The sequence below is a fragment of the Procambarus clarkii genome, chromosome 71 (assembly GCF_040958095.1).
Source record: "Procambarus clarkii isolate CNS0578487 chromosome 71, FALCON_Pclarkii_2.0, whole genome shotgun sequence".
Lineage (NCBI taxonomy): Eukaryota > Metazoa > Arthropoda > Malacostraca > Decapoda > Cambaridae > Procambarus > Procambarus clarkii.
The window spans coordinates 20138529-20160200 of NC_091220.1; the positions used below are offsets into that span (position 1 = coordinate 20138529).

The 21672-nt window shown below is 40.3% G+C and overlaps 1 protein-coding gene and 1 long non-coding RNA gene across 4 annotated transcripts in view; one reads left to right on the plus strand and one right to left on the minus strand.

The window, feature by feature from the left end:
* The window catches only part of NetA (Netrin-A), a 425804-nt gene that overhangs the window by 379663 nt on the left and 24469 nt on the right, over positions 1-21672 (plus strand). The gene's annotated exons all lie outside the window — the stretch shown is intronic.
* On the minus strand, positions 10041-13833 carry LOC123745682 (uncharacterized). Of its 2 annotated transcripts, none has more exons than XR_006771381.2 (4): positions 13677-13833; positions 12911-13077; positions 11269-11444; positions 10041-10478 (listed from the first exon to the last, which is right to left on the minus strand). It is a non-coding gene; the product is annotated as an uncharacterized lncRNA (long non-coding RNA). The 2 variants fall into 2 exon arrangements; XR_011224342.1 differs by having other exon boundaries at positions 12911-13072; positions 13677-13829.

The window sequence follows — 21672 nt, forward strand, 5'->3', positions numbered from 1 at the left end:
AAGGATGTAAGAGCCAAAGATTTTAGAGTGTCAACTGGGAGTGCAAAGAGGGGGTGAGTGATCTAACACAAAGCGACATCGGCTGAGGAAAGCAGTGGAAAGGTAATGTCTGCGAGATTCACAGCACAACGGGTAGTCCATCAGTAATTATAAGGTGTTTTCCAGATTCCTTTATAAATTGTTAGCAAAGATTAATAGGTCAATAACAAATTCATATTGTAGATTATGATTTCAAATTTATCACACTAATTTGTGAAAGGCAGAATAAGAGAATATTACAAATGACCAAAATAACGTAAATTTCAAGATATTTATGATTATAAAACACTGTACATAGGTTTGCACATAATGTATATACATGTTTTTATGTATTATCTGTTTTACAGTTTTTCCCAGTAAACATCTGCACCTTATGACAGCCTCTGACATTGTTGAAATTATGGCTTGCATTGTTACTGTATTCAAAGTATATTAGCCTTGATTAGGACTGACGAAGAGCACTTAAGACTTTAATTAGTTTCTAAACCAAATTTCAGCATATCATTTTATAAGAATTAAAACTGCAAGTCTCTCTAAATTGTTAAGGAATATTCTTATCTAAGGAAATCTTAACACCTAGTGCCAATCAAAAATACTGGCATCTTTTCTTGTGTTACTATTAAAAATAATCAGTCTGACATTGCTAATATAGTATTAAAATGGCGAAAATTACTATAGGCTGTATGTAGAACACGGGACGAGTTCCTGAATCCATTATTTATGAATCTCGAAAGCTTTTATCCCGTTTTGATTTATAATATACTGATTAAAGTAAATCAGTATATTGCTTATTACTTATTATATTAAGTTATAATATTACTGATTAAAAGTAACTAACGGAATGTAAAACATTGGAGCGCAAACTAGCACAGCACGAGAAATTGAAATTGAAGTAAGTTTATTGAGGTAAAATACACACAAAGGGATGAGGTAGCTCAAGCTATTCTCACCCCGTTCAGTACATCGTGTTAATACATACATAGATACACACATCACAAACAATAAACGTATTACCGAACATTCTGAGAGATAAACATATACATTAACTAGCACAGCACGAGGATATGGTCGTTAAGCACTGTGACGTCACCAATGACGCTGTGTTGGGCAAGAAGGTCAGGAGCGGCCGGCGCCGCGTCAGTGTCGCGCTGACAGCCAGCAGACGTAGTTCCTTAGGCGGTGTCCCGCTTCTTACATCATTTGCAGCTACACCGGTCATCAGGTAAGGTTACAGTGGACTTTATTGCTCAATGTATTAACTCTCATAAGGTGTCGATATTTAATTATGGTGTGACCTGGTTGTTTTAGCGTAATGTGGGCTCTGTGATGCCTTTATAGGGACGGTGATATTTGGGTGGCGTATGATAGAAGTGGTAAAGTTATATACATGGAAACATAGTTGACGTATCCTAACAATAGTATTAATAATTAGCTTCGTTTAAGATTTAGCCGTACAGCATTAAGTGGCTGGTCAACAATTTTTTTTTTTTTAAATCTGCATTAGAACGGGCAAAAAGTCTAAATATCTGGGCAGTACGTAAGGTGTTTTAAGTACGAGGCCCGTTTAAAATGCAATAATTATTAGAGTAATGAGTAAAGGATAGAATTTACTGCAGAATTTTGGGGATTTGTAGCCGTTTTAGCCAGCTGTCATATTACTTAAATTGTTAAATGGCTTGTTGTACTGTTAGGCACTAAATGTACAGCTTATTCCTGTGGCGTAACGTTGGTAGCAGTTTATGGGTATCTACTGTGGCTTAATGGTCAGAGGGTGTTTTCACAGCCCCCCCCCCCCACCCCCCAGGCTCGCAGAACTAGGCTGCTTCGATGAATCTTGATGCTTTTATAACTTAATGGAATTAAACTCTCTTTTTATTTAACAGGTGGGTGTGGATTTCTGGAATGTAATTCACGGAACCAATTTTATCCGAATTTGGTAAAGGCCGGATATTTGGTAAGTTATGCAGGTTTGAATTTCTTCAGTCTTGATATCTGTAGTGTCCATTGCAGCGGGTAAACAAATTTTCAGGTACAGTAGTTCTAATAATTTGTTAGGTAGAAATTTAAAAATTATACTTTGGTATTGTATTAAATCTTCCTTCTCCCCCACTACTTGGGCAATTTTCCTAGTTCATGTGGTTTCTTCAGTAGTGCGAAAATTATATTTTAAAGCTTTCAGTAAAGTTAATATATATTCAGTGGGGCCGTAATTAGTAAACGTAGAAATCTGCGTGTCTGGGATCATAGTTTTCCCAGACAGTCAATTTTGTAAGTAATAGTGTTGGCATGTCGCTAATTTCCGGGCTACTAGTGGACATGCCACGTCTTATGGGGTCGTAATGTCAGTCATGGTATCTGTAGTAACTAGAATGCGTGGTAATATTGTTTGGAATGACAACTTAAAAGCTATTAGGATGAATGTATCAAACAAATTAAGAATTTAAATTTATTGCGAAAGGTTTAGTACTAAAGTTTGTACCCTGGTGTTGCCCTATATATATAAAAATTACAAAGACACGAGGTATATGTTATACAGAAATTATAATGTTGAACAAAAATAACCTTGACTTTTCATAAATTTATTTGATACTTTATAAATCATTGAAATGGTATAAAAAAACTTAATGTTTGTTTTTCTAGGGTCTGGCTCGACAATGGCCACGAGTCTTCTTGAGAAGTAACTTAAAGTGAACGGAGGACTAGTCACGAGGAACGAATCTAGTTCTGGCGTGACGTAGCTGCAAGTCTCGGTAGAGGTGGTTATACGGTATTGAACACGGCGGCTGGCAACGTTGCAGGAATATCTGAAAGAAAAGGCAAGTTAAAACGTTCAGTTAATATTTATAATTAGCAGGAAACTGAAGATATTCTGTAGAATTATTGAAAGCGTCTGTGGGACATTAGAGTTGGTATTAACTAGTTTACTTGTCCTAGTTATGAGACTTGGGTTTAGGAGGCGGTAAAAATGCCAGTTAAAATAGAAATGGAATAGGCTACCATAATTAGTAGGGAAATATCAGATGAGCTTTGAAGCAGCATGATTAAAAGATTGTGTAAAGGATGAATGGTACAAGTGTTCATGACGTTGTAGTTGGGAGGACCTAATAGTGATAGTCTAGGGCATTATGAATAGTTAACAGGGGGGGGGGGGATAACGAACTGTGGAAGGTGTTGCTTCTGCACCACTAGAATTTGCCACTAGAAATATTGAACGTTGAGAGTTTGCAAGAATACTGCAGTTTCATACTGGTTAGTGTAAATGTTAGGAAGAATGAAGGAATGCACATTCTTCAGTTGACTTTAACGTAAGTGTTTACCAGTTTTAATGTCAAATGGTATAAATTGGTACTAGATAAAGTATGGTTGACGGGCCATTTTGTTAGTGAAAACGTGTAAAAGTAATGTAAAGGGAGGAAACGTGACTCTACTAACTTTTACAACATCGTAGATTTGTGGTAGAATGGTGGTTAGAGAATAGTTTGTAGTAGGAAACAGTTTGGTGTGTAGTTAACTCTAGCTTGAGTGTTGGAAGGGCAAGAAGTAAAGTGAATATTGAAATTAATGCGAACATTTTAACTTTACAGACGCAGTATAGAAAATGGATGAAGACGGGTGGGTGTAGCAGTAAGAAGGCCGGTGAAGCATAGACTGCAAAATTGGGAAGCAAGATGCAAAATAAATAAGTTGTAAATCTGTGTATTGCGTACTTTGAAACTGTTCATAGAATCTGTTCCCTGTCATGTTTAATATCTGGTGTATGGTGTTATGGCTATTGTTCGGCTGGTTTTCTACATTAACAATGTGGGTCCGATAAATGTTGTTCGTATTGGAATAAATATCCCTTAATTATACACGTTAATGTTTACAGCTGTTTGTGAATTCTTTAACGGCTGGCTATGCACAGTTTATATGTCTACAATGCCATGTTTATTGTTGTAACATTGTCTAGGCCCAGTGTATGTGACAGTGGCTAGAATTTAAAAGGTTTGTTAATAAAGTGTTCATATTGGATAAGTGTATGAAAATGTCCCAAATGGCTTTAGTCCTCTTGATGTAAAAGTTTAACCACGAAGTGTTAGTGTCAATGTTAAAATGGTTGTTCCCAAGGGTTTAAAGTGGTGTTGACCTTGTTACTCAAGAGCATTTTGGTGAAACAGGCTGTACACTGAATGACGCAAATTGGTTTATAGGGAATATTTTTGTAAACTGTAATCCTCACCTAGGTGGTGGTAAATACTTGGTATTATTAATAGATGCAATCTTGTGGAATATAATAAATGAGCAACATGAACCTTAGTGTTTTGTTTTAATTGGACATTACTTATTTGTTATCAATGTAAAGAAACTTGACGCGTTTTTCTAACTTTGTTACATTTTTCTTAGGTCAGTTGTACATAAGTTTTCTAACTATATTTATTGCTGTTTACTTGGTTTAAAATTCATCGTATTCGTCTGTTTCTTGTCAAATGTCGGTGTCTCCCTTGGTGTGTGGTATAGGTGTGATAATGGTAGCATCAGTGAAACGTTATCTAACTATGTATGTGCATCTTGGAAAGAGTGAAACAAAATTGGGGGAGGAGGGGGGAGTGAACAGCGCAGATGTGTAAAGAACGTTGCGTTCAACGTTGAAGTCAGCCTGATAGTGTCCTTTACGTAAATTAAGGTTTTCACAGTAGCGGTAAGTGAAGAGTAATAGGAAGACCTTTCACTCCATGCGACGAAGACAACTCAAAATTTACAAGAATTCTGCGTCGCAGAATTCAAGAGTTACAAGAGTGGGGGAGTATGGGGGGATAGTGGGGGAGAGTAGGGGAATATGGGGGATACTGCAGGAGTGGGGAGTATTGGGATAGAGGGGGAATATGGAGGATACTGCACGAGTAGGGGGGAAGAGTCGTGTGTCGTTTTATTTTTCCAAAATTTCTTGTGATTTAAGGAGAATTTTGTGAAATCTTCGTCGTATGTAGTGAAATGTCGTAGTGTGTCATGTCGTCGTTTGTCGTGTTGTGTCGTCGTCTGTCGTGTTGTGTCGTTTTATTTTTCCAAAATTTCTTGATTTGAGGCGAATTTTGTGATATCTTCGTCGTATGTAGTGAAATGTCGTCGTTTGTCGTGTTGTGTCGTCTGTCGTGTTGTGTCGTTCTATTTTTCCAAAATTTCTTGTGATTTGAGGCGAATTTCTTGTGAATTTTGTGATATCTTCGTCGTATGTAGTGGAATGTCGTCGTTTGTCGTGTTGTGTCGTCGTTTGTCGTGTTGTCGTTTTATTTTTCCAAAATTTCTTGTGATTTGAGGCGAATTTTGTGATATCTTCGTCGTATGTAGTGAAATGTCGTCGTTTGTCGTTGTGTCGTCGTCTGTCGTGTTGTGTCGTCGTTTGTCGTGTTTTATTTTTCCAAATTTTCTTGTGATTTGAGGCGAATTTTGTGATATCTTCGTCGTATGTAGTGAAATGTCGTCGTTTGTCGTGTTGTGTCGTCGTTTGTCGTGTTGTGTCGTCGTCTGTCGTGTTGTGTCGTTTTATTTTTCCAAAATTTCTTGATTTGAGGCGAATTTTGTGATATCTTCGTCGTATGTAGTGAAATGTCGTCGTTTGTCGTGTTGTGTCGTCGTTTGTCGTTGTGTCGTCGTCTGCCGTGTTGTCGTTTTATTTTTCCAAATTTTCTTGTGATTTGAGGCGAATTTTGTGATATCTTCGTCGTATGTAGTGAAATGTCGTCGTTTGTCGTGTTGTGTCGTCGTTTTATTTTTCCAATTTTTCTTGTGATTTGAGGCGAATTTGTGAATTTTGTGCTATCTTCGTCGTATGTAGTGAAATGTCGTCGTTTGTCGTGTTGTGTCGTCGTCTGTCGTGTTGTGTCGTTCTATTTTTCCAAAATTTCTTGTGATTTGAGGCGAATTTCTTGTGAATTTTGTGATATCTTCGTCGTATGTAGTGGAATGTCGTCGTTTGTCGTGTTGTGTCGTCGTTTGACGTGTTGTCGTTTTATTTTTCCAAAATTTCTTGTGATTTGAGGCGAATTTTGTGATATCTTCGTATGTAGTGAAATGTCGTCGTTTGTCGTTGTGTCGTCGTCTGTCGTGTTGTGTCGTCGTCTGTCGTGTTGTGTCGTCGTTTGTCGTGTTTTATTTTTCCAAATTTTCTTGTGATTTGAGGCGAATTTTGTGAAATCTTCGTCGTATGTAGTGAAATGTCGTCGTTTGTCGTTGTGTCGTCGTCTGTCGTGTTGTGTCGTCGTCTGTCGTGTTGTGTCGTCGTTTGTCGTGTTTTATTTTTCCAAAATTTCTTGTGATTTGAGGCGAATTTTGTGAAATCTTCGTCGTATGTAGTGAAATGTCGTTTGTCGTGTTGTGTCGTCGTCTGTCGTGTTGTGTCGTTTTATTTTTCCAAAATTTCTTGTGATTTGAGGCGAATTTCTTGTGAATTTTGTGCTATCTTCGTCGTATGTAGTGAAATGTCGTCGTTTGTCGTGTTGTGTCGTCGTCTGTCGTGTTGTGTCGTTTTATTTTTCCAAAATTTCTTGATTTGAGGCGAATTTTGTGATATTTTCGTCGTATGTAGTGAAATGTCGTCGTTTGTCGTGTTGTGTCGTCGTTTGTCGTGTTGTGTCGTCGTCTGTCGTGTTGTGTCGTTTTATTTTTCCAAAATTTCTTGTGATTTGAGGCGAATTTTGTGATATCTTCGTCGTATGTAGTGAAATGTCGTCGTCTGTCGTGTTGTGTCGTCGTCTGTCGTGTCGTGTCGTCGTCTGTCGTGTCGTTTTATTTTTCCAAATTTTCTTGTGATTTGAGGCGAATTTTGTGATATCTTCGTCGTATGTAGTGAAATGTCGTAGTTTGTCGTGTTGTGTCGTCGTTTGTCGTGTTGTGTCGTCGTCTGTCGTGTTGTGTCGTTTTATTTTTCCAAAATTTCTTGTGATTTGAGGCGAATTTTGTGAAATCTTCGTCGTATGTAGTGAAATGTCGTCGTTTGTCGTGTTGTGTCGTCGTTTGTCGTGTTGTGTCGTCGTCTGTCGTGTTGTGTCGTTTTATTTTTCCAAAATTTCTTGTGATTTGAGGCGAATTTTGTGATATCTTCGTCGTATGTAGTGAAATGTCGTCGTCTGTCGTGTTGTGTCGTCGTCTGTCGTGTTGTGTCGTCGTCTGTCGTGTTGTGTCGTTTTATTTTTCCAAAATTTCTTGTGATTTGAGGCGAATTTTGTGATATCTTCGTCGTATGTAGTGAAATGTCGTCGTCTGTCGTGTTATGTCGTCGTCTGTCGTGTTGTGTCGTCGTCTGTCGTGTCGTCGTCTGTCGTGTCGTGTCGTTTTATTTTTCCAAATTTTCTTGTGATTTGAGGCGAATTTTGTGATATCTTCGTCGTATGTAGTGAAATGTCGTCGTTTGTCGTGTTGTGTCGTCGTTTGTCGTGTTGTGTCGTCGTCTGTCGTGTTGTGTCGTTTTATTTTTCCAAAATTTCTTGTGATTTGAGGCGAATTTCTTGTGAATTTTGTGCTATCTTCGTCGTATGTAGTGAAATGTCGTCGTTTGTCGTGTTGTGTCGTCGTCTGTCGTGTTGTGTCGTTTTATTTTTCCAAAATTTCTTGATTTGAGGCGAATTTTGTGATATTTTCGTCGTATGTAGTGAAATGTCGTCGTTTGTCGTGTTGTGTCGTCGTTTGTCGTGTTGTGTCGTCGTCTGTCGTGTTGTGTCGTTTTATTTTTCCAAAATTTCTTGTGATTTGAGGCGAATTTTGTGATATCTTCGTCGTATGTAGTGAAATGTCGTCGTCTGTCGTGTTGTGTCGTCGTCTGTCGTGTCGTGTCGTCGTCTGTCGTGTCGTTTTATTTTTCCAAATTTTCTTGTGATTTGAGGCGAATTTTGTGATATCTTCGTCGTATGTAGTGAAATGTCGTCGTTTGTCGTGTTGTGTCGTCGTTTGTCGTTGTGTCGTCGTCTGTCGTGTTGTGTCGTTTTATTTTTACAAATTTTCTTGTGATTTGAGGCGAATTTCTTGTGAATTTTGTGATATCTTCGTCGTTTGTCGTGTTGTGTCGTCGTTTGTCGTGTGTCGTCGTCTGTCGTGTTGTGTCGTTTTATTTTTACAAATTTTCTTGTGATTTGAGGCGAATTTCTTGTGAATTTTGTGATATCTTCGTCGTTTGTCGTGTTGTGTCGTCGTTTGTCGTGTGTTGTCGTCTGTCGTGTTGTGTCGTTTTATTTTTCCAAAATTTCTTGTGATTTGAGGCGAATTTTGTGATATCTTCGTATGTAGTGAAATGTCGTCGTTTGTCGTGTTGTGTCGTCGTCCGTCGTGTTGTGTCGTTTTATTTTCCAAAATTTCTTGTGATTTGAGGCGAATAATTCACAAGATATTCGCCTCAAATCACAAGAAATTTTGGAAAAATAAAACGACACAACACGACAAACGACGACAACACGACAAACTACGACATTTCACTACATACGACGAAGATAGCAAAAAATTCACAAGAAATTCGCCTCAAATCACAAGAAATTTTGGAAAAATAAAACGACACACGACAAACGACGACACAACACGACAAACGACGACATTACACTACATACGACGAAGATAGCACAAAATTCACATGATTTGTGATATCTTCGTCGTATGTAGTGAAATGTCGTCGTTTGTGTTGTGTCGTCGTTTGTCGTGTTGTCGTTTTATTTTCCAAAATTTGTGATTTGAGACGAATAATTCGCAGGATATTCGCCTCAAATCACAAGAAATGTTGGAAAAATAAAACGACACAACACGACAGACGACAACACGACAAACTACGACAACGACGACATTTCACTACATGCGACGAAGATAGCATAAAATTCACAAGAAATTCGCCTCAAATCACAAGGAATTTTGGAAAAATAAAACGACAACACGACAGACGACGACACAACACGACAAACGACGACATTTCACTACATACGATGAAGATAGCACGAAATTCGCCTCAAATCCCAAGAAATTTGAAAAATAAAACTACACACGACTCTTCCCCCATACTCCCCACTCTCCCGCATACTCCTCTCCCCCTTACTCCCCTACTCCTGCATTATCCCCCCCACTCGTGCAGTATCCTCCATATTCCCCCTCTATCCCCATACTCCCCCACTCCTGCAGTATCCCCCATATTCCCCTACTCTCCCCCACTCTTGTAACTCTTGAATTCTGCGACGCAGAATTCTTGTAAATTTTGAGTTGTCTTCGTCGCATGGAGTGAAAGTTCTTCATATTACTCTTCACTTACTGCTACTGTTAAAACCTTAATTTACGTTAAGGACACTATCTGCCTGACTTCACGACAATGTGCCATGTATTCAACCCCTTCAACGTTCTTTACACATCTGCGCTGTTCACTCCCCCCTCCTCCCCCAATTTTGTTTCACTCTTTCCAAGATGCACATACGTAGTTAGATAACGTTTCACTGATGCTACCATTATCACACCTATACCACACACCAAGGGAGACAGACATTAAAAGCACCAACACTTGACAAGAAACAGACGAATACGATTAATTTTTAAACAAGTAAACAGCAATAAATATGGTTAGAAAACTTTTATACAACTGACCTAAGAAAAATGTAACCAATATAGAAAAACGCGTCACGTTTCTTTGACAGTACTTATTTATGTTATTGTAAAGTAAAACAAAACACTAAGGTTCATGTTATTCATATTTATCAAATTCCACAAGGTTGCATCTATTGATAAGTATTTACCACCACCTAGGTGAGGAATACAATTGACAAAAATATTCCCTATAAACCAATTGCCTTCATTCAGTGTACAGCCTATTTCATCAAAATTCTCTTAAGGTAATTATCAAAAGGCACCAAACCGAGCCAAAATGCTCTTAAAGAACAAGGTTATCAGTCAACACCACTTAAAACCCTCAGGAACAACCCTTTTAACAACATTAACCACGAAGTGTTACCGTGTCAAACTTTTACATCAAGAAGACTAAAGCCATTTGGGACATTTTCATACACTTATCCAATATGAACACTTTATTAACAAACCTTTTAAATTCTAGCCACTGTCACATACACTGGGCCTAGACAATGTTACAACAATAAACATGGCATTGTAGACATATAAACTGTGCATAGCCAGCCGTTAAAGAATTCACAAACAGCTGTAAACATTAACGTGTATAATTAAAGAGAAATTTATTCCAATACGAACAACATTTATCGGACCCACATTGTTAATGTAGAAAACCAGCCGAACAAGCCATAACACCATACACCAGATATTAAAAATAACAGAGGGAACAGATTCTATAGTTCTAAGAACAGTTTCAAAGTACACAATACACAGATTTAAAATCATTTATTTTGCATCTTGCTTCCCAATTTTGCAGTCTATGCTTCACCGGCCTTCTTACTGCTATACCCACCCGTCTTCATCCATTTTCTGTGCTGCGTCTGTAAAGTTAAAATGTTTGCATTAATTCCAATATTCACTTTACTTCTTGCCCTTCCAACACTCAAGCTAGAGTAACTACACACCAAACTGTTTCCTACTACAAACTATTCTCTAACCACCATTCTACCACAAATCTGCGATGTTGTAGAAGTTATCGTTAGTAGTCACGTTTTCTCCCTTTACATTACTTTTACACGTTTTCACTAACAAAATGGCCCGTCAACCATACTTCATCGAATATCAATTTATACCATTTGACATTAAAACTGGTAAACACTTACGTTAAAGTTAACTGAAGAATGTGCATTCCTTCATTCTTCCTAACATTTACACTAACCAGTATGAAACTGCAGTATTCTTGCAAACTCTCAACGTTCAATATTTCTAGTGGCAAATTCTAGTGGTGCAGAAGCAACACCTTCCACAGTTCGTTATCCCCCCCCCCCCTGTTAACTATTCATAATGCCCTAGACTATTTTCACCGATCACTATTAGGTCCTCCCAATTACAACGTCATGAACACTTGTACCATTCATCCTTTACACTATGAATCATGCTGCTTCAAAGCTCATCTATCGATATGTCCCTACTAATTATGGTAGCCCATTCCATTAATTTCTATATTTTAACTGGCATTTTTACTGCTTCCTAAACCCAAGTCTCATAACTAGGACAAGTAAACTAGTTAATACTAGCTTTCTAATGTCCCACAGACGCTCTTTCAATAATTCTACAGAATATCTTCAGTTTCCTGCTAATTATAAATATTAACTGAACGTTTTAACTTGCCTTTTCTTTCAGATATTCCTGCAACGTTGCCAGCCGCCGTGTTCAACACCGTCCAACCACCTCTATCGAGACTTGCAGCTACGTCACGCCAGAACTAGATTCGTTCCTCGTGACTAGTCCTCCGTTCACTTTAAGTTACTTCTCAAGAAGACTCGTGGCCATTGTCGAGCCAGACCCTAGAAAAACAAACATTAAGTTATTTATACCATTTCAATGATTTATAAAGTATAAAATAAATTTATGAAAAAGTCTTAAGGTTATTTTTGTTCAACATTATAATTTCTGTATAACATTATATACCTCGTGTCTTTTGTAATCTTTTGATATATAGGGCAACACCAGGGTACAAACTTTAGTACTAAACCTTTTGCAATAAATTTAAATTCTTAATTTGTTTGATACATTCATCCTAATAGCTTTTAAGTTGCCATTCCAAACAATATTACCACGCATTCTAGTGACTACCGATACAATGACTGACATTACGACCCCATAAGACGTGGCATGTCCACTAGTAGCCCGGAAATTAGCGACATGCCAACACTTGATTACTTACAAAATTGACTGTCTGGGAAAACAATGTGATCCCAGACACGCAGATTTCTACGTTTACTAATTACGGCCCCACTGAATACATTAACTTTACTGAAAGCTTTATAATAAAATTTTCGCACTACTGAAGAAACCACATGAACTAGGAAAATTGCCCAAGTAGTAGTGGGGGGGGGGGGGTGGAAGGGCCGAGATTTAATACAATACCAAAGAATAATTTTCAATTTCTACCTAACCACAAACTATTAGAACTACTGTACCTGAAAATTTGTTTACCCGCTGCAGTGGACACTACAGATATCAAGACTGAAGAAATTCAAACCTGCATAACTTACCAAATACCAGGTCTTAACCAAGGTAATTCAGATGAAATTGGTTCCGTGAATTACATTACAGAAATCCACACCCACCTGTTAAATAAAAAAAAAAGTGTTTAATACCATTAAGTTTTAACAGCATCAAGATTCATCGAAGCAGCCTAGTTCTGCGAGCCTGGGGGGGGGGGGAAGGGCTGTGAAAACACCCTCTGACCATTAAGCCACAGTAGATACCCATAAACTGCCACTACTACCAACGCTACGCCACAGGAATAAGCAGTACATTTAGTGCCTTACAGTACCTACAAGCCATTTAACAATTTAAATATTACGACAGCTGGCTCTAAAGTTTTGAGCTACAAATCACAAAATTCTGTAGTAATTTTTATCCTTTACACCCTCATCCTTTACTCATTACTCTTAATAATTATTGCATTTTAAACAGGGCAACAAATACCTTACGTACTGCCCAGATATTTAGACTTTTTGCCCGGTCTAATGCAGTTTTAAGAAAAAATTGTGGACCAGCTACTTAATGCTGTACGGCTAAATCTTAAACGAAGCTAATTATTAATACTATTATTTGGATACGTCAACTATGTTTCCATGTAAATAACTTTACCACTTCTATCATACGCCACCCAAATATCACCGTCCCTATAAAGGCATCACAGAGCCCACATTACGCTAAAACAACCAGGTCACACCATAATTAAATATCGACACCTTATATGAGTTAATACATTAAGCAATAAAGTCCACTGTAACCTTACCTGATGACCGGTGTAGCTGCAAATGATGTAAGAAGCGGGACACCGCCTAAGGAACCACGTCTGCTGGCTGTCAGCCCGACACTGACGCGGCGCCGGCCGCTCCTGACCTTCTTGCCCAACGTCATTGGTGACGTCACAGTGCTTAACGACCATATCCTCGTGCTGTGCTAGTTAATGTATATGTTTATATATGTTATATTTATCTTTGTGAAAACACCCTCTGACCATTAAGCCACAGTAGATACCCATAAACTGCTACCAACGTTACGCCACAGGAATAAGCTGTACATTTAGTGCCTAACAGTACCTACAAGCCATTTAACAATTTAAGTAATATGACAGCTGGCTAAAACGGCTACAAATCCCCAAAATTCTGCAGTAAATTATATCCTTTACTCATTACTCTAATAATTATTGCATTTTAAACGGGCCACGTACTTTTAAACACCTTACGTACTGCCCAGATAGACTTTTTGCCCGTTCTAATGCAGATTTAAAAAAAAAAAAATTGTTGACCAGCCACTTAATGCTGTACGGCTAAATCTTGAACGAAGCTAATTATTAATACTATTATTTGGATACGTCAACTATGTTTCCATGTATATAACTTTACCACTTCTATCATTCGCCACCCAAATATCACCGTCCCTATAAAGGCATCACAGAGCCCACATTACGCTAACTAACAACCAGGTCACACCATAATTAAATATCGACACCTTATGAGAGTTAATACATTGAGCAATAAAGTCCACTGTAACCTTACCTGATGACCGGTGTAGCTGCAAATGATGTAAGAAGCGGGACACCGCCTAAGGAACCACGTCTGCTGGCTGTCAGCCCGACACTAACGCGGCGCCGGCCGCTCCTGACCTTCTTGCCTAACACAGCGTCATTGGTGACGTCACAGTGCTTAACGACCATATCCTCGTGCTGTGCTAGTTAATGTACATGTTTATCTCTCAGAATGTTCGGTAATACGTTTATTGTTTGTGATGTGTGTATCTATGTATGTATTAACACGATGTACTGAACGGGGTGAGAATAGCTTGAGCTACCTCATCCCTTTGTGTGGATTTTACCTGAATAACCTTATTTCAATTTCAATTTCTCGTGCTGTGCTAGTTTGCGCTCCAATGTTTTACATTCCGTTAGTTACTTTTAATCAGTAATATTATAATTTAATATAATAAGTAATAAGCAATATACTGATTTACTTTAATCAGTATATTATAAATCAAAACAGGGGATAAAAGCTTTCGAGATTCATAAATAATGGATTCAGGAACTCGTCCCGTGTTCTACATACAGCCTATAGTAATTTTCGCCATTTTAATACTATATTAGCAATGTCAGACTGATTATTTTTAATAGTAACACAAGAAAAGATGCCAGTATTTTTTATTGGCACTGTGTGTTAAGATTTCCTTAGATAAGAATATTCCTTAACAATTTAGAGACACTTGCAGTTTTGATTCTTATAAAATGATATGCTGAAATTTGGTTTAGAAACTAATTAAAGTCTTAAGTGCTCTTCGTCAGTCCTAATCAAGGCTAATATACTTTGAATACAGTAACAATGCAAGCCATAATTTCAACATTGTCAGAGGCTGTCATAAGGTGCAGATGTTTACTGGGAAAAACTGTAAAACAGATAATACATAAAAACATGTATATACATTATGTGCAAACCTATGTACAGTGTTTTATAATCATAAATATCTTGAAATTTATGTTATTTTGGTCATTTGTAATATTCTCTTATTCTGCCTTTCACAAATTAGTGTGATAAATTTGAAATCATAATCTACAATATGAATTTGTTATTGACCTATTAATCTTTGCTAACAATTTATAAAGGAATCTGGAAAACACCTTATAATTACTGATGGACTACCCGTTGTGCTGTGAATCTCGCAGACATTACCTTTCCACTGCTTTCCTCAGCCGATGTCGCTTTGTGTTAGATCACTCACCCCCTCTTTGCACTCCCAGTTGACACTCTAAAATCTTTGGCTCTTACATCCTTGAAGGTGAAGTCTAGGATCCACCCCTAAAGGCACCTTGCCCTCAAGCTCTACCCCTTCCTAGCCCCACAATCGTCGTCACCCCTAAATTAACAAATGCACCTTCCCTAGAACACTATACACCTCCCCAGGACATTATACACCTCCCCAGGACACTATACACCACCCTTAGAACACTATACACCTCTCCAGGACACTATGCACCTCGTCCAGAACACTATACTCCACCCCAGGACACTATACACCCCTAATGACACTATACACCTCCCTATGACACTGCACCTCCATAGGACACTATACACCTCCCCCAGGACACTATTCACCTTCCCCAGAACACTATACACCTCCTCCAGGACACTATACATCTCCTTATGACACTATACACCTCCACAGGACACTACACCTCCCGAGGACACTATTCACCTCCCCCAGGACATTATACACCTCCCCCAGGACACTATGCACCTCCCCCAGGACACTGTACACCCCCCCCCCAGGACACTGTACACCCCCCCCCCAGTACACTATACACCTCCACAGGACAATAATAGTAATATTGAAGGATAGAATTCGCTACTTCCCGTCCAAACTACTGAAAAAAAAACAATTTTTTCATGTTTTTAAGATGAGGGGGGAGGGGGGGAAGAGACCTTATCACCCAAAAAGGAAAGGCATAAAATCAAACAAAAAAGTACCGTAAAGTATTTATTCATGTACCGTGATTTACTGTAATATGTACCGTGAACTTTTTTGTTAACTGAAATAATTTCGTTACAGCGAGATTTACATTTTCTACTGACACCTATGACTAAAATATTTACTTTCAGGTGAAAACACACACACACACACACACACACACACACACACACACACACACACACACACACACACACACACACACACACACTCACTCTCTCTCTATTACAGTGTATCGTGACTATTAACCGTCTGTCTTCCCTATCACTTAACCCCTTATTTAGTTCCCAGAGATAGAATAATGGGGAAAATGGATAATAGGCATATTACAGTAAGATTGTATTAATCAAAGAGAAAAACCAATCACGTGTTCACTGTAAATGCCTTAGATGGTAATTAAGCGTTTTGAAATGATTGATCGTTAAAATAATTGTTTCGTATGTATGGTGTATCTGAATACCTTCACTTTGAAGCTAAAATGAACTAGGTACTTCAAAGAGTATATCATAGGAATTGGTAAAAAAAAAAAATCTTTGAGATTAGATTCGTCAATGGTACTTAAGTTTTCTGAGCAGAATCTCTGACTTTCTCTGTGTGTGTGTGTGTGTGTGTGTGTGTGTGTGTGTGTGTGTGTGTGTGTGTGTGTCTCTCTCTCTCTCTCGCTAAAACTAAACTAAATGTACCGCTTCTGAGCAAAACGAAGCGACATAGGAATTTTCTCCATAATGTAGGACCACACTACCGCTATTTTTCAAATTGTACCGGTTTGGTACAATTGTAGCGGCGGTGGCAACACCGCGGGACAGTGATCCACCCATTGATTTGCCACTCCGCAAAAACTCCGACCTACTAACTCAACCAGAAGTGTGCAAGCCTAACCAACCCACCTAACATATTGAGTCCGATGCATGGAAAACGTAGATATATGCGAGCCGTTACTTATAATAATAGGTCGCATTTGTAACGTTGATCACCATAACTAAAAAAAAAAAAAGAACCGTGTTAACAGGCCTAACTTGGCCACGTTACATTGGCCCAGTTAGGGCCAATGTAGTCATTAAGGCACTCGTTAAGGTCATTACACCTTAAGGGTCACCACGTGGTGATTGACCCTGATCACCGGAGGGGACGGGGGGGGGCAGAAGACCCTGGTCGTACCCTGGAGTCGTAAGGTAGTTAAGGTAATCACCAGGAGACAGCCAGTGTCACCAGGTCACAATAAAATATAGTAATCACCTCTTACAAGGGATAATCCTCCGCCAGTGACGAGTTGCTTAATACGACCCTTGACCGCCAATCACCGCGGTAAGGGTGGGATGATTAGCCCGCGGAGCGAGGTAATTAACGCTCGGAGCGTGGATATGTCTGGCCTAACCAACCCCCCACACTTTATCATCAGTGTCTGATGATAAAGTGTCGTGCTGATGTGGTTATTCCACTCGTTACGCCTCTAATTACAGTCCGAATTAAACTCTTATATCCATTAACAGCAGATACAAGGGCTACGCTTGTTACAGTTATCTTGAGGTTATCTTGAGATGATTTCGGGGCTTTAGTGTCCCCGCGGCCCGGTCCTCGACCAGGCCTCCACCCCCAGGAAGCAGCCCGTGACAGCTGACTAACTCCCAGGTACCTATTTACTGCTAGGTAACAGGGGCATTCAGGGTGAAAGAAACTTTGCCCATTTGTTTCTGCCTCGTGCGGGAATCGAACCCGCGCCACAGAATTACGAGTCCTGCGCGCTATCCACCAGGCTACAGTAACTACAGCCTTAACTTGACTGTAATTTAGGACGTCATATATATACTCTCGCTAAACGATGGGCTTTAGAGTGTAACTTACTTAAAAGATTGCATGGAAACAGGTTTAATTTGAGTGATAAACGCAGGCTATCAGACCCGCTGATGTGGGGTGCAAGACCAGAGTGACTTCTGTATACACAGGAAGTGAAACAGTTGAGCCACAGGTAGTGGGACAGGAATGAGGGTGGGGAGGGGAAGAAGTAGTGAGACTGAGCCCATCACCCGTGCAGGGAGACTGAGCCCATCACCCAAGCAGGGAGACTGAGCCCATCACCCAAAGGGCTGCGACGTTCACAACAACTAAACAAACCCACAATATATAATAATATTAATTTACACTTCAGAAAAAAGGTGATGATACTGAATGGAAGATTCATCCTGTCAGTTGGTTGTCTGTTGAATAAGTAAGAAACTGCACTTAGCAAAGACTCAATATTTTACTTGTTGCTTGTGCTGGACGATGGGTCGGTGGGACAGGCAGTGTTATATTGTGGGATAGGCAGCGTAAACAAACACTGGGACAGAAGCCATAATTTAGGCGATTGTTGCAGGTGTTCATGGGGGTCCAGGGCCCCCATATTGTTGGTGGAGGTCCAGGGCCCCCATATTGTTGGTGGAGGTCCAGGGCCCCCATATTGTTGGTGGAGGTCCAGGGCCCCCATATTATTGATAGGGGGTCCAGGGGCCCCATATTGATGATGGGGCTCCAGGGCCCCTCATATTATTGATAGGGGTCCAGGGGCCCCCCATATTGTTGGTTGGTGTCCAATATTGACGCCATTTCTGACCATAAACACCGCATTAGTTATAGAAATGTGTACACAAGAAATGCTTTTGTCCTGTTCTGTGTATATAATTGTACAGAGATTGGACGCATGTGTGTGTTGCGTGTATCAAGTTGCAACATGATTTCTGAGCTTGCATGCTGCAGGCGACTCTTGGTGTTGACCTCTGCCGTTGTTGGGGGTGGCTGGCCGGGTCCCCCCTCCCTCGCGTGCCTAGGATCTCCTTGGTATTCACCACAGGAGCAGGTAACGCATCTTAAGATGACCTCTTGGCGTTACTGATGGATGCTTCACCACCTCTTGTTGTCGTCTTCAGGTCCCTGGGGTTGGTGGGGGGGGGGGGGTTGGTGGGGGTGGGGGTGTGTGTGTGGGTTGGGGGGGATTGGCGAAGGTGTGTAGGGGCTGGCGAGAACGGTGAGGTATGAAGCAGGCCTCGACTTCTACAGACCAGCGTATAGTGACCCCTGGGATGCACTGGCTTAGTAAACATAGCCTGGGATGAGGAGCCGAGCCCTGGGAGTGTGGCGGGGATGCGAACGAGGGCTGTCATGACAGTATAGGGAAGTGTGGAGTGACGCCAATGTTGCAACGGGTGTGGGGTTAGTTACAGTGTGACCACACCCGTGGACCCCACTCGGGGATCCCACCCGTGGACCCCATCCGTGGACCCCTCCCTGAGACCCCACCTGTGGACTCAACCCGGGCACCGTATATATAATAAAAATATATTTTTATTATATATATTTTTGTATATATTTGTTATATATTTGTATGTATTTTTATATATATTTTTACTATATTTTTTAAATGTTTTTTACTATATTTTACGATCTACCTTCAACCGATATTTTCCTTCTTGCAGTTGTACTTAAAAAAAAAAAAAGTGTTTCAAGAGCTATGCAACAGTGTAACAGATACACTACGCAGCTGTTGTTGTTGTTTTAGATTCAGCTACTTAAAACAAACGTTCCAAAGTAGCACGTGCTATGGTGAGCCCGTAGTGGACTTATCTGGCACAGGCATAGGCAAAGAATTATAGACCAGTTGCACTAACGTCCCACATAATGAAAGTATTTGAGAGAGTGATCAGGAGTCAGGTCATTAGTTTCATGGAGCCCAATTATCGCCACAAACCAGGTCAACATGGATTTCCAGCGAGAAGATCATGCTTCTTACAGCTACTTGACCACTACGACAAAATCACTGAGGTATTAGAAGAAAAACAGAATGATGTGGTATAATAAAGTTTTCGACTGGACAGCAGACAATAACATGATGTTCAACAGCGATGAATTCCAGGTACTCAGGTACGGTAAAAATGAGGACCTTAAACATAATACAGGGTACAAAACACAATCAAATTTGCCCATAGTAGGAAAGCAACATGTAAAGGATTTGGGAATAATGATGTCTGACGACCTAAATTTTAGGGAGCATAACCAAGCAAATATTGCGGCAGCCAGGAAAATGATAGGATGGATTACGAGAACTTTCAAATCCAGGGATCCCATCACAATGGTTGTACTCTTCAAATCACTTGTGTTGTCCCGTCTTGAGTACTACTCGCTTCCCCTTTCAGAGCAAGAGAGATTGTTGAAATAGAGGGAATACAGAGAACATATACGGGACGCATTGACGCGATAAAGCACCTAAATTATTGGGATCGTCTCAAAGCTCTCCAAATGTACTCACTAGAAAGGAGAAGAGAGAGAGATATCAAATAATATATTAATATATACGTGGAAAATACTGGAGGGCCAGGTCCCAAATCTACACAGTAAAATAACAACATGCTGGAGTGAGCAATATGAAAGAAAATGCAGAATAGAATCAGTGAAGAGCAGGTGCGCCATAGGCACAATCAGAGAACACTGTATAAACATCAGAGGTGCGCGGATGTTCAACGTCCTACCAGCGAGCAAAAGAAATATTACCGGAATAACCGTGGACATCTTCAACAGTAAACTAGACAGTTTTCTTCAAGGAGTGCCGGGCTGTTGTGGGTATGTGGGCCTGCGGGCCGCTCCAAGCAACAGCCTGGTGGACCAAACTCTCACAAGTTAAGCCTGGCCTCGGGCCGGGCTTGGGGAGTAGAAGAACTCCCAAAACCCCATCAACCAGGTAAGCCACACCAGCGACCAAGCCACAGTACAGACCCCGGGGTCCACACGGGGAAGACCTAAACAAACACACCCTCGGGTTGGCTGTGTGTTCAGGGAAATGTACAAATAGAAGAGTTGGTGAATTTCTGTGGTTACCCCTGGAAAATAAATATACCACTGTAGCCATATGACACGGACACCTGTGTGTGTGTGTGTGTGTGTGTGTGTGTGTGTGTGTGTGTGTGTGTGTGTGTGTGTGTGGCCTCATGACACTGACACCTGTCTGGACACAGACAGACATGGATGACGCTATGACGGGTTGTGACGGCAAATGTTTGAAAATCCTCACCCTAACATTAGGCTGGTTTTGCCCTTGGTGTATAAAAACTGTTCTTCACCAGCAAGTCATTTCCACATTGATAATCTTTGAATGGTAACCAGGAGGGTAAGACAGAACATTGTGCCACACTCATTGTTCGCCCTGTGGGTGCTTGGGTGGGGCTGGGGTATTGGTGGGGCTGGGACATTGGTGGGGCTGGGACATTGGTGGGGCTGGGACATTGGTGGGGCTGGGACATTGGTGGGGCTGGGACATTGGTGGGGCTGGGACATTGGTGGGGCTGGGACATTGGTGGGGCTGGGACATTGGTGGGGCTGGGGTATTGGTGGGCAACCCGTTCTCGCAAATTTAATAAGTCAATATTGACTTATTAAATATGTGCATAGGTGACATACTTAACATAATAGATACCCTTAAAAAGATTCATAGAAAACACCGACCTTACCTAACCTACTTAGTATGTTAAGATAAGCATCTTATTGCTTCGTAATTACAATTATTACCTAACCTATAATAGGTATAGGTTAAGTAATAATTGTAATTACGAAGCAATAAGATGCTTATCTTAAGATACTAACAAGGTTAGGTAAGGTTGGTGTTTTCTATGAATCTTTTTAAGGGTATCTATTATGTCAAGTATATCACCTATGCACGTAGTTAATAAGTCAATATTGACTTTACGAATTTGCGAGAACGGGTTGTGGTGGGGCTGGGGTATTGGTGGGGCTGGCTGGGGGTATGGGTTTAGGTGGGGCTGGGGTATAGGTGGGGCTGGGGTATTGGTGGGCCTGGGACATTGGTGGGCCTGGGACATTGATATTAAGTAACGACACCAAACGCTCATGTGGGCACACAGTAACCAGTGTTGCTCCTCTCAACTGACACCTAACCAGTGTTGCTCCTCTCAACTGACACCTAACCAGTGTTGCACCTCTCAACAGACACCTAACCAGTGTTGCACCTCTCAACTGACACCTAACCAGTGTTGCTCCTCTCAACAGACACCTAAC